Consider the following 14472-nt stretch of genomic DNA (forward strand, 5'->3'; position numbering starts at 1 on the left):
TCAATCTGAGAGGCTCAGGAGCTGCCCAGAGACTAGAAAACCTATTTGTGGGTGTGTCTGGATATACCATGTAGGCATGAGTTTGGAGTTTGCTTTTGATCTCTAACCCTTTCCTCAGTGGGACTGTTCCCTGCTTGGCTTCCAGGCCACCACGAGCTAGACATTTCTGCTCTATCGCACCTTCCGCCATGATGTTCCTCACTTGGAACCAGCCAGTCATGGGATAAATCCCCCAAGCCAGCTTAACCTATTGTCCTTTAAACTGTGGGTATCAGTTATTGTGTGCCAGTGATGGAAGAGCTGACAAACAAAAGCTTCCTATTACGCACTGCACCCACAATTCTTTTCTGTCACTCCTAGCTTCAAGGTGAAGGGTTTCATTTATATTTTCTCTGCTAAATTTCCCTTGCTCTGCTCTGAGTAAATTGTTTTCTTTCTCCTGGCTCATTAAACCTTCTCATCCATTCTGTATCACCAAAGGCAAAGACGGAATCTGAGGACTCAGGCTTGTCTTCCACAGCTGGGAGGAGAGTAGAAAGAGAATAGGAAAGGAAATTGAGCTGGCAGAGTCCTGTTGGGCAGCTAAAGTTTGTGACCACTTCTATCTTTGCACCTTCTAGATTTTTACCTGTCAGGCTCTTTTTGACCTTCATTTCTCTTGATATTTTGGAGCTATCCCTACTCCCCTCCTGTCCCCTGTCCAGGATGAGCTATTAATTTCACCATTTGACGTGGCTCACTGCCATTTTCTGTTTTGCTACAGTTCTTAGCCTCCATAAAAACTCTACACATTTGCAATCTTGCGCAGGATAAACAGCCAGGAGGGGGATAAGTAAATTGAGGAATAAGATCTGGCTTTTGGAGAAGATACTGAAACAGAGATGTCAAGGACTTGGGGGTTTAGATGATTTTTCAGTGTGGGTGATGGAGTTGATGGATGGCTAACTTCAGGAAGGGACAAACTAAACCAAATGTAAACACTCTGAAAAGGTGTAGGGGCATGGACTGGATGTAGGTCAGTGTTGCATGCAGTGGGGAAGAGCAATTTCAGCAGATATATCCCAAGCAGTTGTGGGTTCTTTTGCTCAATTCAGATAGAAACTGAATTGGCAAAGTGCAGATCTGCTAGTGGTCCTGATGCCACCAGTTGACTCTAGTTGATGCTGGATGCCAATGACTCTGCCAGTTGCTGGTCTCTGCCACACATCTTCATGAGTAGCTGACCTTTGGACCTCATTGGAGTAAATAGCCCTTAATATTAATTGCTATTTATTTTATAATGACTGCATTGTCTACACAACTCAGGATAAGAACCTTGAGTAGAATTACAGACCCTCTGAGACCACACTCCCTGTGAAATACATCTTGAGTGGATGAGCAGATTGACAGGACCACTGGAGCAAGGCTCTATTTGAATGGGACCTGTGTTACAACATATTTTGATCAGCACACCAGGACAACCAGGAGAAAGTGGGAGGGAATATGCTGCTTATATAGCAGTTGCAAGACTGTGACTGATCCAAATTTGACCCTGATGATTGCTCTAAATTGGTCCTTATTGACTCAAATTTGGGCCTGCTGATTGGTCCAAACTTAAGCCTTCTGATCTGAGCCTACTCATTGGTCCAAACTTAGTTCTACTCTTCTATTCAAATTCAAGCACTGCAGAGATCTTCTAATCATGTGGGGGATATGACCAGGACGGCCACCACAATCAGTTGTGTGATTTGACAGCTACAGCATCCCCAGAAGCTGGGGAATCTGTAGAGAGGCTAGCTCTGTTAATCACAGCTTATTGGAATATGTGGAAGTTGAAAATGTCAGTAAGGGACCAGGACCCATCCCTGATCTCTGCTGTGGGAGAACTTTCCCTTGGTGCTTCTTCAAAGAAGTGACAGTGCCCTCTGGAGTGGGGGGCGTGTGAGAGGAGCACTGGGATGAGGGTCCGGCTGTAGCTCTTGTCAGAGCCATCAGAAGAGCAGCACAAGACAACCGTACTGGTTGTGGGAGGACAGTGAGGCAAGCTGTCTGTTCTCTCCTCAAGGGACCACTGGGGAGCAAAAGGAGGGATGAGAAGTGCTGGTCAGAGCATGTCTCTTTCCAGCTTTCACAGGATAAAAGGAGGGGAGAGTCAGGCGCTTTTCATCTGTTTGAAGTTTAAAGGGAGCGACGACATGGTGGGTCATGGACACACAAGCAGCTGTGGGAAGTGGAAACTGGCCTCTCCGATTATTCACATGAAAAGCTGTGTGTACAGGAGGGAATATGCTTCCCCCAACCTCATAGGAATATTAGGGAGAAGAAGTAGAATTTGCAGAAACTTTGAAACGAGAGAACAATTTGGACTAAAAAAAAGTATTGTCTTGATGGCCACGTTTCCATCACTGAGCGCCAACGGCAGCACAACCCAGGCAATGTGCTGTCTTCAAATGCATCCTGGAAACCTGTTTGTGCCCTGAGGCTTCGGATTTCAGGATAAAGATAAAAAGATGTATTATTTTCCACGGAAAAGTTACCTTCTAAGCCATTGTCCTCTAGTAAAATTCCTTAATTATTTTATTAATTAGTTGTTGGCCAGAAACAGAACTAGGTGCTGTACATAGTGAATAAGTAAAATAAAATTGCTGCTGTGAAGGAGCTCATGGCCTTTTCTCCAGCAGAAGCAAACAAACAGCTAATTAAAAACAAATTATAAATCATTGACTGAAGGAAGCAGGGGGCTCCAGGGGGCACAGAAGAGCGGGAGTGAAGGGATAAAATAAATCAGAAGACTACAATCAAAAGAGCAGTCTAAGGTGTCTTTAAGAAGCATTAATAGGTCAAAGTGTGTGTTCCTGTGTGCATTAGGAAGGCGTAGGGGATTCTGGGTCCCAGAAGGAGGAGAGAGCACACTGGGGAAATTATCTGTCATTCAATTCTATTTCATTCTGGGTTGTCACCGCCTAAAGAGTTGAATCAGCTAAATCAGCTAAATCTCCAGTATGGCAAGACTTTCCATTCTTTCCTTTTGCAAATGAAGTGGAGCTAAGAGCAAACTCATATTTGGCCGGTAATCCTGTGCAAACTGTGCTACCATCTGAGCTAACCCTCTCTGAGGTGAGGACACTGGTGCTATTGACTCCATGTGATCACAGGGCGGATTGGAGGACACCAGTATCAATATACCTCTCTCTGGGCTGTCAGGAAAAATGTTTCCATTCTGTTTGTCTGAGAGGCTATTGTGTTTTAAATCTCAGGAGAAGCCAGTTTGAGAGTTTTCTGATTATTGTGGGAACCTGCAAAAAAGACTCTCACGAAATGATTGGTTTGCCATTCTATTTTAGTACTAACCACACATACACAGCAAATAATAGCAGAATTGTACACTAGCCATTTCGGTAGGAAAATGCAGTTCATGAGAGGAGGTTTGGCTGGTCATGGTGTTCTGGTCAACTTGGATTTTAAATAATGTAATTTATGTGACTTTTACTTACACGACTAAAACTGCAAAACTGTTCTGTCCTATTCAGACTTGCAGAATGTATTGTGCTTTTTGCACTGGGGTACTTGCTTGTGCTCAGGTATTTATGGCTCCTGAAAACAGATAACAAGATAGAAAAGCTTTATCTGATGTTCACTATAATTTGGACAATTGCAGAGTAGTTTCAGCTCTTGGTCTACAAACTGTGGTGGAAAACTAGAAAGTAAAGTTATTCATGACAACACAACTGTCTAACAAGAAAACAAGAGATAAATGGATTTAAATTTTATGAGAAGCAGATTTCAGTTGTTAGTTTTTTCTATTTTAAAGATAAAGAAAGATATAACAGTCAACTTTGTGTTTTTATTTTCTGCAGTATTTGTTATCTAAGATGGACAGAATCCTAGCTGAAATTGCCACAAACACAGGGAGTTTTAATGAAAAGATGAGATACTTTCATGTTAGGCAGATCTAAGTCTCGGGAGTTCTACCTACTAAAAGCTGTTACAGTAGTCACTTTCTCTGGGATTGAAAAATAACTATTGACATTAACTGCTCTTCTTGGATATGTATGAAAGTTTTGTAGAATGTCTATAATATTTTTAGTTCAGGGAGGAAGATTCTGTAACCTAATTGCAATTGAATACATTTCACTAACACCTCTAGAACTTATTCCGTCTGCTGATCGGGTTTTAGTGTGAAACTATTGAGTGCTTTCTTGTGAGGAGCAGAGGACAGAACAATGACTAAAGTGAACACTATCAAGTGTCAAGTCTCATTCAGATCTCAGTCTATCGGGGAAGAGAGAGCAATGAGAAATTCATTGCAACTAAGAACATCTATTACAAAGTCAAGGTTCTAGAAGCCTGTGCATTAAGGGGTGGAAAAACTGGGAGACAGGATGGAAATAGAGCAAGAGTTATTAAGTAAAAATGACTGTGCACACAAAGAGCTTGAGAGAGGAAGGAATTTGGCCCTTTGGTAGAACCAAATGAAAGCTGGGCGGCCAGAGAAGGGAAGCATGGTAGAAAATAGAAAAGGTAATTTTGGAGAGAGAGGGATGAAATGATTTAAGTCAGCCTGGGCATTATAGACTTCACAGGCAAAGGATGAAGTACAATATGTATACACAAGGGAGCAATGTGAAATCAGTATGATTCAACAGAAGTTTAATAAAGGATTCCATTATTGATTATGGGAGTAATTTTCCTTCAGACTTTGTTAAGGGAAGACATACCCTTTCAGCTTAATTGTTATTCTAATTTCTTTGCAGACAGCAAAAAAGGTAATTTGAATATAATTGAAGGACGCATTTCTCTTAGCTAGAAGTCATTATGATGGACAAATATTTACAAGTAGCAAATCTGCTGGGTTTAGTGATTTACCATATTGGGGTTTGGAAATGGTGGAACTCTTTTCAGTGGTCAAATATCAAATAACAGAAATGTAAAAAGATGCAGATGAGTTCTTAAAGAAAAAAGCTGATGCATACCTGTGATACAACTGAGGTAAATTTCAAGATGTGTTGATAAATGCTTGAAAAACCTAGAAACATATAGCACTGATATCTTTGGTTCTAAAGGGGCGGTGAAATTTCCAAAAACTGATGTTGTTTGAAAAGTTGGTCAATTCAATTTGAATGGAGATTCCACGCCATTGGATGGAGAAGTCCCATAGGAAAGGAGTTCATACTAGATTAAACACAAGCATTCTAAACTCTAATATATATGAAGGTTCTTGAGTATTTGACATCCCAGTTGGTAGTAACCCCAATGTTGGGATTTTCTAGGTCAGCCTTTTTATGAAATGTTCTGTATTTCAGGTACGCTGATGCTTTTTAGATAATTTTATGACCCCTTCTGTTCTAATAACTATCCTTTGTATATAATAGTACTAAGATTCTCTTATTCTGTTATCTGCCATCTTGCCCTTCCTCTTCTCTGTTCCCCTTCTTCTTTTTTCCTCCTTTATCTCATCCTGAAAACCTGAACTCAAATCCCCAGAACATTAACCGATGAATTAATGTCCAATCTCACTTGTTTTTTTCTGTCTTTCCTTAATCTCTTAGTTATTCTGAGCTCAGCTATACAAATGTGACTATTAATATGTCTAAAGTGTCAAAAACACAAAAAGATGAACATTAGCTCAGAGATGGAATAAATTCCATTCCTAGCTTTCTTCCTATTACTATTGGTTAAATATTTTAGACAACATTGGTCATGTAACAAACCTAATTTGAAGTTACAAAATATTTTTAAAAATTAATTTATGCTTTGTTTTGTAAGGTTCCAGGGGAAAGTATCATTCATAAGGAACAATAAGTTGTACAATCACTAAGGCCACTGGGAAAAAAATGATGATAATGATCAAATAGATGAAACCAATGAAAAAGTTCACTATGCACCATTGCTATCTTAAGAGCTATATAGACATTATCTCACTCAATATTCTCAGACAATGATATATCAGTATTCATATCTGTTCTAAGATTACAGATAAAGAAATTAAGGGTAAAAAAGGATAAAGAAGTCTTCTCAGTCATTTTATTAGTAAGCAGAATCATTGGGATTCCTAGTCTGTCGGGTCTGAGTCCAGAGTCTATTCAGCTAGCCACTAACTAGCAAAGAAATAACCTTGAATTGATCTGTGGCCAGGAGACATCCCTGCAAGTTACATGAGCACCAGTACTCAATAGGACATCTTACTCAATCTTCTCGATCCTAGTGAATCACTGTCTGTCCCCTATTAATGACCCTGAGCTTACTGTAGACAGCAAAAGCAAAAAGTTAACAATAGCCTCTCTGGCAGGGCCTGGGATTTTAGAGTTGTGAGTGTGTATGCAGATAGAATAGAGAACATCCTACTGAGACAAGAGGCCAGGCAGTGCTTCTATGCAGAGCCCACAAAGCAAAGTGGCCCCCTGCCAGGTGAGGAAACAGCATAGGATATGTACATAGACAAAGCTTTGGGTAAACCTTAAGAGGGAAGGCTCAGTGAGCGGAAATACTGAGCTGTCCCTGTGACCTCAGACAGTCTTTAGGTTGAGTGTGTGATGGGCTCCTGTGCATTAGGAGTAAGAGCCAGAAACATGTTGTATTTAAACATCAACACTGATCTGAAATGTTTATTTCCACAAGGACCAGAAACTACCAAGCTTTTGTGTCAAGATCTACTGGTAAATGAACAGATGTCTGCAAAATAGCTTTTAGTTCTATAATGGTTAGAGTTTCTATAATAACAAAGGGTTCTTCTCCCCACTGATCTCTGAAGCTAAAATAAAATTCTAGACTATGTGTGTACATGTCCATAGTAGAATAAGAGACAACAAAAATGTTAGTTTCTTTTCTTTTTCAACAACTCCTGGCGCCTGGCAGTCATGTTGTGTCATAAACAGCAATTCCAGAGTTCTGAGAGAGCTTCCTGTTGACTCTTCTGGTCAGATGGCCTCAATCCTTCCCCGGAGTACCAGAGAACTTCAGCGACACAACCTGCTTTAGCCGGAATGACCCAGGTAACAACCTACTTTAGTTTGAGCTGCTTAGATATTTCAGCTAAAAATGGCTTATTTCCATGAGTCACCTGGATAATTGTCTTCGTCTGCTGGCCCACTTAGCAGGGTGGGGTAGCAGGTACAAAGTGCAAATGTCAGAGAGGACGTACAGAAGGACAATTTCAGCTTTTGAACCTTCTATTTGAAGATCATCTTTGTCATATAACAAAAAAGGCTCCTTCTGTCTTTGTGGAGCAATTTTCTGTTTCATGTGTATGTAGCTTTGTGGTTTTGAAGAAACAATACGTTAGCCAAAATTGGGGAGGGTACAAAAAAGAATAAAGACGAGATTCTTCTTCAAAACCTGACTGCCTAGGGGGGTTGGTACATATGAACTATTAGGAAGTGCCTATGTGTTTATTGCTGAGCTGTTCGGAAGTGTAATCACAGTTAGAGAAGAACAACCCAGAACTGGAAGAAAAACTATTTGCAGAGATCAGTCAGAGGGTTTATTCTTGTTTACTGAAGATATAAGTACATTTGCCTTCTTTTCCTCTTGCAAATATATGACTTATTTTTACAAAATGCAGTGTGTTATTCCAGGTTGGCACCACTGAAGGACAGGCGTTGTCTGCCTTACTTAGAGGATAACTCGGGGTTCATGGTTCTTCAAAGGAAAGGCAGTTTTGGCTGTAGCATTGCCTGAGGTATTTAGGAAAAAAATCCACAAAAACTTACATTTACCACTAAATGTTAAAGGTGCTTTTAAGAATACAAAATAAATAGAAAACATAAACAGGGAAAAAAAACCCTCAACAGTCATGGAATTGTTAACAATGAAAAACCAAATGTCATATGATATTTCTGGAAATTCTATTTATATGTACAAAAGAAATTTAAGACCCTACTTTCAATTTTAATAGCTGTAATGTGATGTCATGAACTAGCAAAGCAAGTTTTTTTTCCCCTTTCTTTCTTAGTTCCTTTGAATATAACATGACAGGACTTAAAAAGATCAGTGATGGGACAGTTGTTTTTTTTTTTTATAAGTAGAAATTTGAACTTTGATGTAAGAGCTTGCCATTTCTATGCTCACACAGTTAAAATTCTCTGGCAAGGAACTTTTAGGCTTGAGATAAATATCATGAACATGATTTTGAAGGTCAGGCTGGTGAACCACTAAAATGTCTGAGAGCTCCGAGGACAAGCTGGTGGCAGAGTACTTTCTCTGTGATGTAGTCAGGTTGAGTAATTGGAGCACTGTGAACAGAACCTTGACAGAGCTTGGCATCTGACCCCGGAGGCCTTTAAGCCACTGTTCCCTCCCGCCTCCCACCATGTGAGCAGAACAACCATAAAAATCTACCTGCTTTCTGTAGGAACATTGGCCTTATTTCCTGTAATAACTGTTTATACATAAATCAGCCTAAAATTAACTTCAGTGACAGCAGAATATTCCTGGCTCTGTGATTTCAAGTATGAAACCCTCTAGAATCTATCCTTAACCAGATTTCTTGGTTAAGTGGGCTGCTCTTGTTATTTGGATTTCTGGCTATTTAAGAAAGAATTGCATGGCTATTTTTCATTTTTATATTTGTTATTAGGTAGGCATTGTAAGATGCATCAGATTTCTTGTTATTGAAAATAGTTATAATATGCTACTTTAACGTGATTATTCTACTATAAGACTTCACAGATCATCACTACAAGCATCAATAATCTGGCAAAAATATTGTAATATAGAAGGAAAACAAAGCTATTTGCTAAGAACTAGGACTGACACTACTGGCATGAGATGATATACTGCAGGGGAAATTCTTTGTAACTAAGGCGAAAGTTCTCAATGACGTACACTCTTTTATTTAAGCTAGATTTTAAGAGAAAATCCTAAAGAGTCCTAAAGAATCCTGTGATTTTTTTTTTTTACATAAGCTCTCTTCTTCAAAAGAGCAGAATTAACTTCATTTTTGCCATTTCTAAAGGAAAGCAAATGCAAACTAGGTGAAACTCTGAAAATGATTATGAAATCACATCTAGATTATATCTGGGACATTTAGAAAAGTTTCCTAAAAGTAGCACATGCAAACATTTTAAAAACCATATTTTGTCAGGAACAAGCAGAAATGAATAAGGAACCTTCAGTCCAAGGTACGCTGTTCACTAAACTTTGGTTCATAGATTGAAAGAAGCAAGAAAATAAACATTGTTGAACTGCTGTCTTCAGTAGCCAGAAATGGGTAGCTTCAAGGGATAGCAAAATGGATGCAGGGCATTTATAGGATATTACTTGGAAACATACATATATATATCAGACTACTAGAATAATTAAACTTTAGTGAATCATGCTTTCAATGACAATCAAGTTTCCAAAAGACCAAATGATCCTCCCAAAGTAGATTAATTGCAAACTACATTACTTCAGTTGCTAATTGACCCATCAACCCATGATTATGGCATATACTTAACAGAGATTGCTACATCAGGATAAATAGAAGCATGAATTCACTCACATTTTTTCATTTCTGCTTTTTGATAGTACTTGCAATAATAATTCTCTAAGGCCGAGGGAAACAAAGACAACAACCACAACTACAAACTAGAAAGTTAGAATATTTAGAATTGCATCAGGGATGAGAAATAAAGAATTTCCTCATTTCATAGTCTAATAAAATGAGAGTGAATAAGAGCGATTATTTGTTAAGAAAACAAAATTTCATTAAATGAGCTGAGCCTAAAAATAGACATGAGGTCAAGAAAATGCAAATACAAAAACAAAAGCAGCAGGTATCAGGAAAGATACTCCAGTTGGGTTGGGGTCATGAATATTTACTGAGTGTGCCCCTGTTCTAGGTGCTCAGACTAGGGAGAGGGACAGGCAAGGGACACAGTGGTAATGAAAGTGTAGAAGAATTAGCAAAAACAGAGCTGTTGTTTCCAACTTTAAGAAGCTTACTGTTTAGTTAGGATAATAAAACATTTGTCAAGATAGTAACACTTCCAAAGCTGCCAGTTAAATCCAAATTGATAAAGTGTTTGATAGATAGGGGTTGAGGATGTTGGAGGTAATCAGTAATAACTCTCATCTGTCCGTTATCCATTTTGTGCCAGGAAAGTCACCACTGAAAGTTTTAGACTTCACTCAATTATTAATGCGAGGTGACCAAGTGGTGTGGTTTTTTTAAAAATAAATTATCATCATTATTTGAGACACATAAATCATTTAAATTATTTTAAAAATATACTACTTGTAGATTCTACATATCATAATTTGTCTACTTTCTATTTCCTCTGTTCTTTTTAGTTCCACCCCCACACCCTTGTACTTGACTGTCACATGAAGGAAAAACTGAGTAACTATATTAATTAACAGGTATCCAATCACAACGGGAATTATAGTTTCCATTTCCTCCCTTTATTTTACTTCTTCCCTCATGTATGCAGCAAATAAGGGTTTTCAGATGAGAATTTTGTAAAAAAGGAGGCAAAGGCACAGATAAAGAGTTCTATAATATTGCTTTTACTGAAGACTGGATATGAAAAATAATCAAGTTATATTATGTACAGGTATGAATTCCCCATGACGAGTATGATCATTATGTGTAGCAAAAGTGTACCAATAAAAATTAGTTAAAAGAGAAACAGGAAAAAAATTGGGTATGAGTAGAGCAATTATTAAACTCAATTCTTATAAATAAGATACAGTTTAATAAGCCACCGTTAGTCATTCTTAAAACCTTAATAAATACAGAGTCTGTCCCCAAAAAGGTATATACACTGCAGAAAAAGAATAATGCATAAATATTTTAATAGTGAATTTATTGAGATGTCATAAGATTAATACTAGTCATTTTTGGCCTTCACAGTTGCAAGAGGTGTTCATAGTGGTGGCTGTTAAGAGTTCAGAAATTTATTAGTATGGTGAATTGCTGCTTGGGTAACTCTGTCATTGAGATTGCTGCACATTTTCAATTCCTTTTCTAAGGGCCAGCAGTGTAGTGGGTTTTCTATGATATATGGCATTCTCCAGGGTTTTACCAGGGTAACACTATCTGTTGAAAAAATCAGACTAATTTTTTTTTCCTGAAGTGTACATATCATTTTTTGGTGGACTTTGTGTATATTGACATATGCATATAGCATTTTGCATTGTATGTTGTTAAAGTCTGGATCAAACCCCTACCCCTCCAGAGGCCTATGTGTAGGAGATTTGGTCCCCAGGGGTATATTATTGGGAGATGATAAATCCCTTCATAGGGAAGGCCTATGGGAAGGTCCTTAGGTCTTTTAATTGTACCTTTAAAGGGCTTTGGGACAGCAGACCCTTCTCTCTCTCTTTTTGCTTCCTGGCCACGAGGTAAGTAGTTTTACCATACCACATAGTCTTGCTTTGACAAGCTGCTTGTCACGGACCCAAAAGTCATGGGACCAATCAATCCTAGAAGCAGAAACTCTAAAACCATGAAAAATAAACTTCTCTTCATTATATGCTGTTTATCCTAGTATTTGTTTCGGTTATGGAAAGCTGGCTAGCAGTGCTAGTGAGGAGAATAAGCTTGGGGCGAGGCTTCTCCTGCAGTGGGTGGAGATGTAATTCGTTCAGAACAGTTTCCTTCTGTGATTGCCAGTTCTCCTTTGAGACTACAGCTACTCACACAGACATCCACGCTGTACCTGGAGGGTGTCTTGAGACTTACTTGTCTGCAGCTATTTATTAGCCATTTAGTTAGGAGCTGGTAATACTTTGGGAACAGAGAAGTTGAGTTGTTTTCCTTTTAAGACAAGAAAGCCAGCTCTCTGTTAGATGCAAAGGCATAACTATGGGAGCTATTTCCTTTGAATTTAATGTTTTCTTTAAAAGATCCAGTGTGCATGTGGGAAATCCATGCTGAAAACTAACTTTATGTGTGTGATTAATTCTTCCATTATTTACTACTTGGGTACTCAGAGAACGGGTCCTACCACGGCACTCCAGTAACGTCACATCCTTTACTCTCGAACAGAAACAGAGACATAATGCATCATCCTTTTCCACCTGCTGTTCGAATATGATGTCACCCTTCCTGAGATGAATAACCATTTCTTATTCATACATAACAACTTAGTTCAGTAGTTTGGGAATATCATTCAGCTTCTTTTCTCCTCGGTTTGAAGGAAAGTGTTAGATTAAGCAATATTTAAGCAATTTCCCTCTCTGCCTCTAAAATTTGATGATTTTTAAGTTCTACCACTTCAAAGTACCATAAACAGTTGTGGGAGTAGATAGTTCTCAGAGCACCTATTAAGGTAGTGTGTCCAACAAAATTAAGTTCCTTGATTCACCATCACTGAAGCTCACGGGAAGAAGGTGGTTAGTCTCATTCATGCATTTCATTGGTTCTCAATCCTGGTTATCTAGAAATGCAGTCAGCATAGAGTACTTGCTCAGTTACAGAATGTCTAATATTTGGGAAATCTGATTGAGTCATCTTGGGGTGTAGTGGAGTAAGAAAGATTGTTCGTTCAATTGTTTTAATCTGTGAATTTGAGTACACAGCACTATTATTAGAATTGTCATTTTAAAAAAACCCATCAACTGTATCTTATAACAATATTACAGTGGGTAATGGTGATTCTGAGACTTGTCCAGATCACACAGATGGTAAGTGTAAGATTCAGCACTGGTTCAAGGCCTCTCATGTTCAAGCTTTCCATGATCTCATTATGGACCCCACCACTCCCTTCTCTCTGTTCCAAAGGGATTTTATTTTTACTGCTTTCACAGCACTGATATTACAATGGTTTTTTTTTTTTTTCCCAAGCCTCTAGGATGATGTCTTGTCCATAATGTTTACTAAAAACAATAGTTTTTCCAATGAATATTTAAATGTACATACATGCGCCTGCTTACCCAGGGGAGTGGGAGCTCCAGAAATAATGGACTTAGTCTTATATGTTATTATTCTCCAAGCTCTTTTGACAGTGTTTCATAGTTGGTTGGTTCTCAACAAATGTTTGTTGACTTGAAGAAGATTGTTACCCATTATAGTTCAGGGATGCGTTTATCTCACCAACATCCCCTTTTAGTGACATCCTTCTTTTTCACTTCTATATCCTTTTTGTTTCTTTTCATTTCCTTTACTGTTCTGGTTTCCCTGTTTTCTACTTCTCTGTTTAACTTTTACACTTTGGTGACATCTACATAGCTTCCTTCCTATACCTCTTGTATTCGCTTGTTATCGGGAAGAGGTAAAACTGTCTCTGTGATGAATTATAAAATGTCACTGCGATGGTTTATAAAGGTGACAAAAATTGAGATAAGCTAAGTGTTTTGGCAGAACGTGTTCATCTTGTTTATGCACCATGTTGTTTAGCAGACAGAGGTATAATGACCTACAAACTTGGGCTGAGGTGGTAAGGAACAAAGTTGATTCCCTAATGTTTTTCAATGTTTCCTTTTTGGCTGAGAAGGCGATTTCTGCAAAAGGACTCAAAGCACCAGATGTTGTTCCACTATTAATGTCCATAACTAAGGCATGAAAGCATTCCAAAATCCAGGTCACTTTCTGACCCATTCTGTAAGAAGAGTCCCCATGGATAGTTGTGGCTATGTTTATTAAGTAGAAAAATTGTATCTGATATGTCTACAGCCTACTTATTATTTTATTAGGATGAAAAACTCTCAACAACTTTATGAGCAGTTCTGCCTCCTTAAAAATGCAATCGAGTGTGTTGCTATGGCATGGATCTTTAGCCTGCTGTAAATTTGGAAACCTAAACAGTGTACAAATGCTGCATTCCCCTCAGCTTGTCAAGTGGCTTTCATTTCTTAAAGTTAGAAGCAATTTCTCCCCTTTTTATTTTCTCTCAGCTCAATCGGTTTTCTCGAAGGCATTAATTTATTATTTTGTGATTTATTTATTTTTTTCAAATTATAAAGCTGCATGGATTTCTGGCTCACTTATCTTTAGCTTATCTGCCATTTTTCCATTTGCTTCTTCTTTGGATTGCTAAATGAAATATGGAAAATGTTCTATTGTTCTCACCAGACCCTGGCTGTTTATAAAGTGCCAGCTTCTATTTCTGTCTCCTCAAACACCCAACTTCATGGTATAGCTGTATCAAGTTAGCAGCTTTCTGAAATACTAATGTATAAGGATCTTCTGGGAAGAAAAAGCTTTTAGACTATGTGCACAGCAATTCTAACAATAAGAATCAGAATTTTACATAACTTACTGCAATGGTTTGTATGTCATCTAGGATCTGTAATTGGATTGACTTTCAATTCTCTCTGCCTTCTCTAATTCATCGTGTTATATAGGACAATAGAAATTATCTCACTCATTTACTGGATTCCAATAGTGGATATTGGAAGACATGGATTTTGATGTTTCATAAAGGTACATCAAGATTCTATTGATAACATGAGAGCTATATAACTATTTCCTATTAAGACAAACTACCTTACCCATTTTTAAGTCTCCTGGAAGCATTTTAATAGTTTTTTTTTGGGGGGGAATATTTGACTTAGAAGAGACCTTAGGAT

The sequence above is a fragment of the Cavia porcellus genome, unplaced genomic scaffold, assembly GCF_034190915.1.
Source record: "Cavia porcellus strain 051 isolate PalLab524CR breed Dunkin Hartley unplaced genomic scaffold, mCavPor4.1 scaffold_8, whole genome shotgun sequence".
Lineage (NCBI taxonomy): Eukaryota > Metazoa > Chordata > Mammalia > Rodentia > Caviidae > Cavia > Cavia porcellus.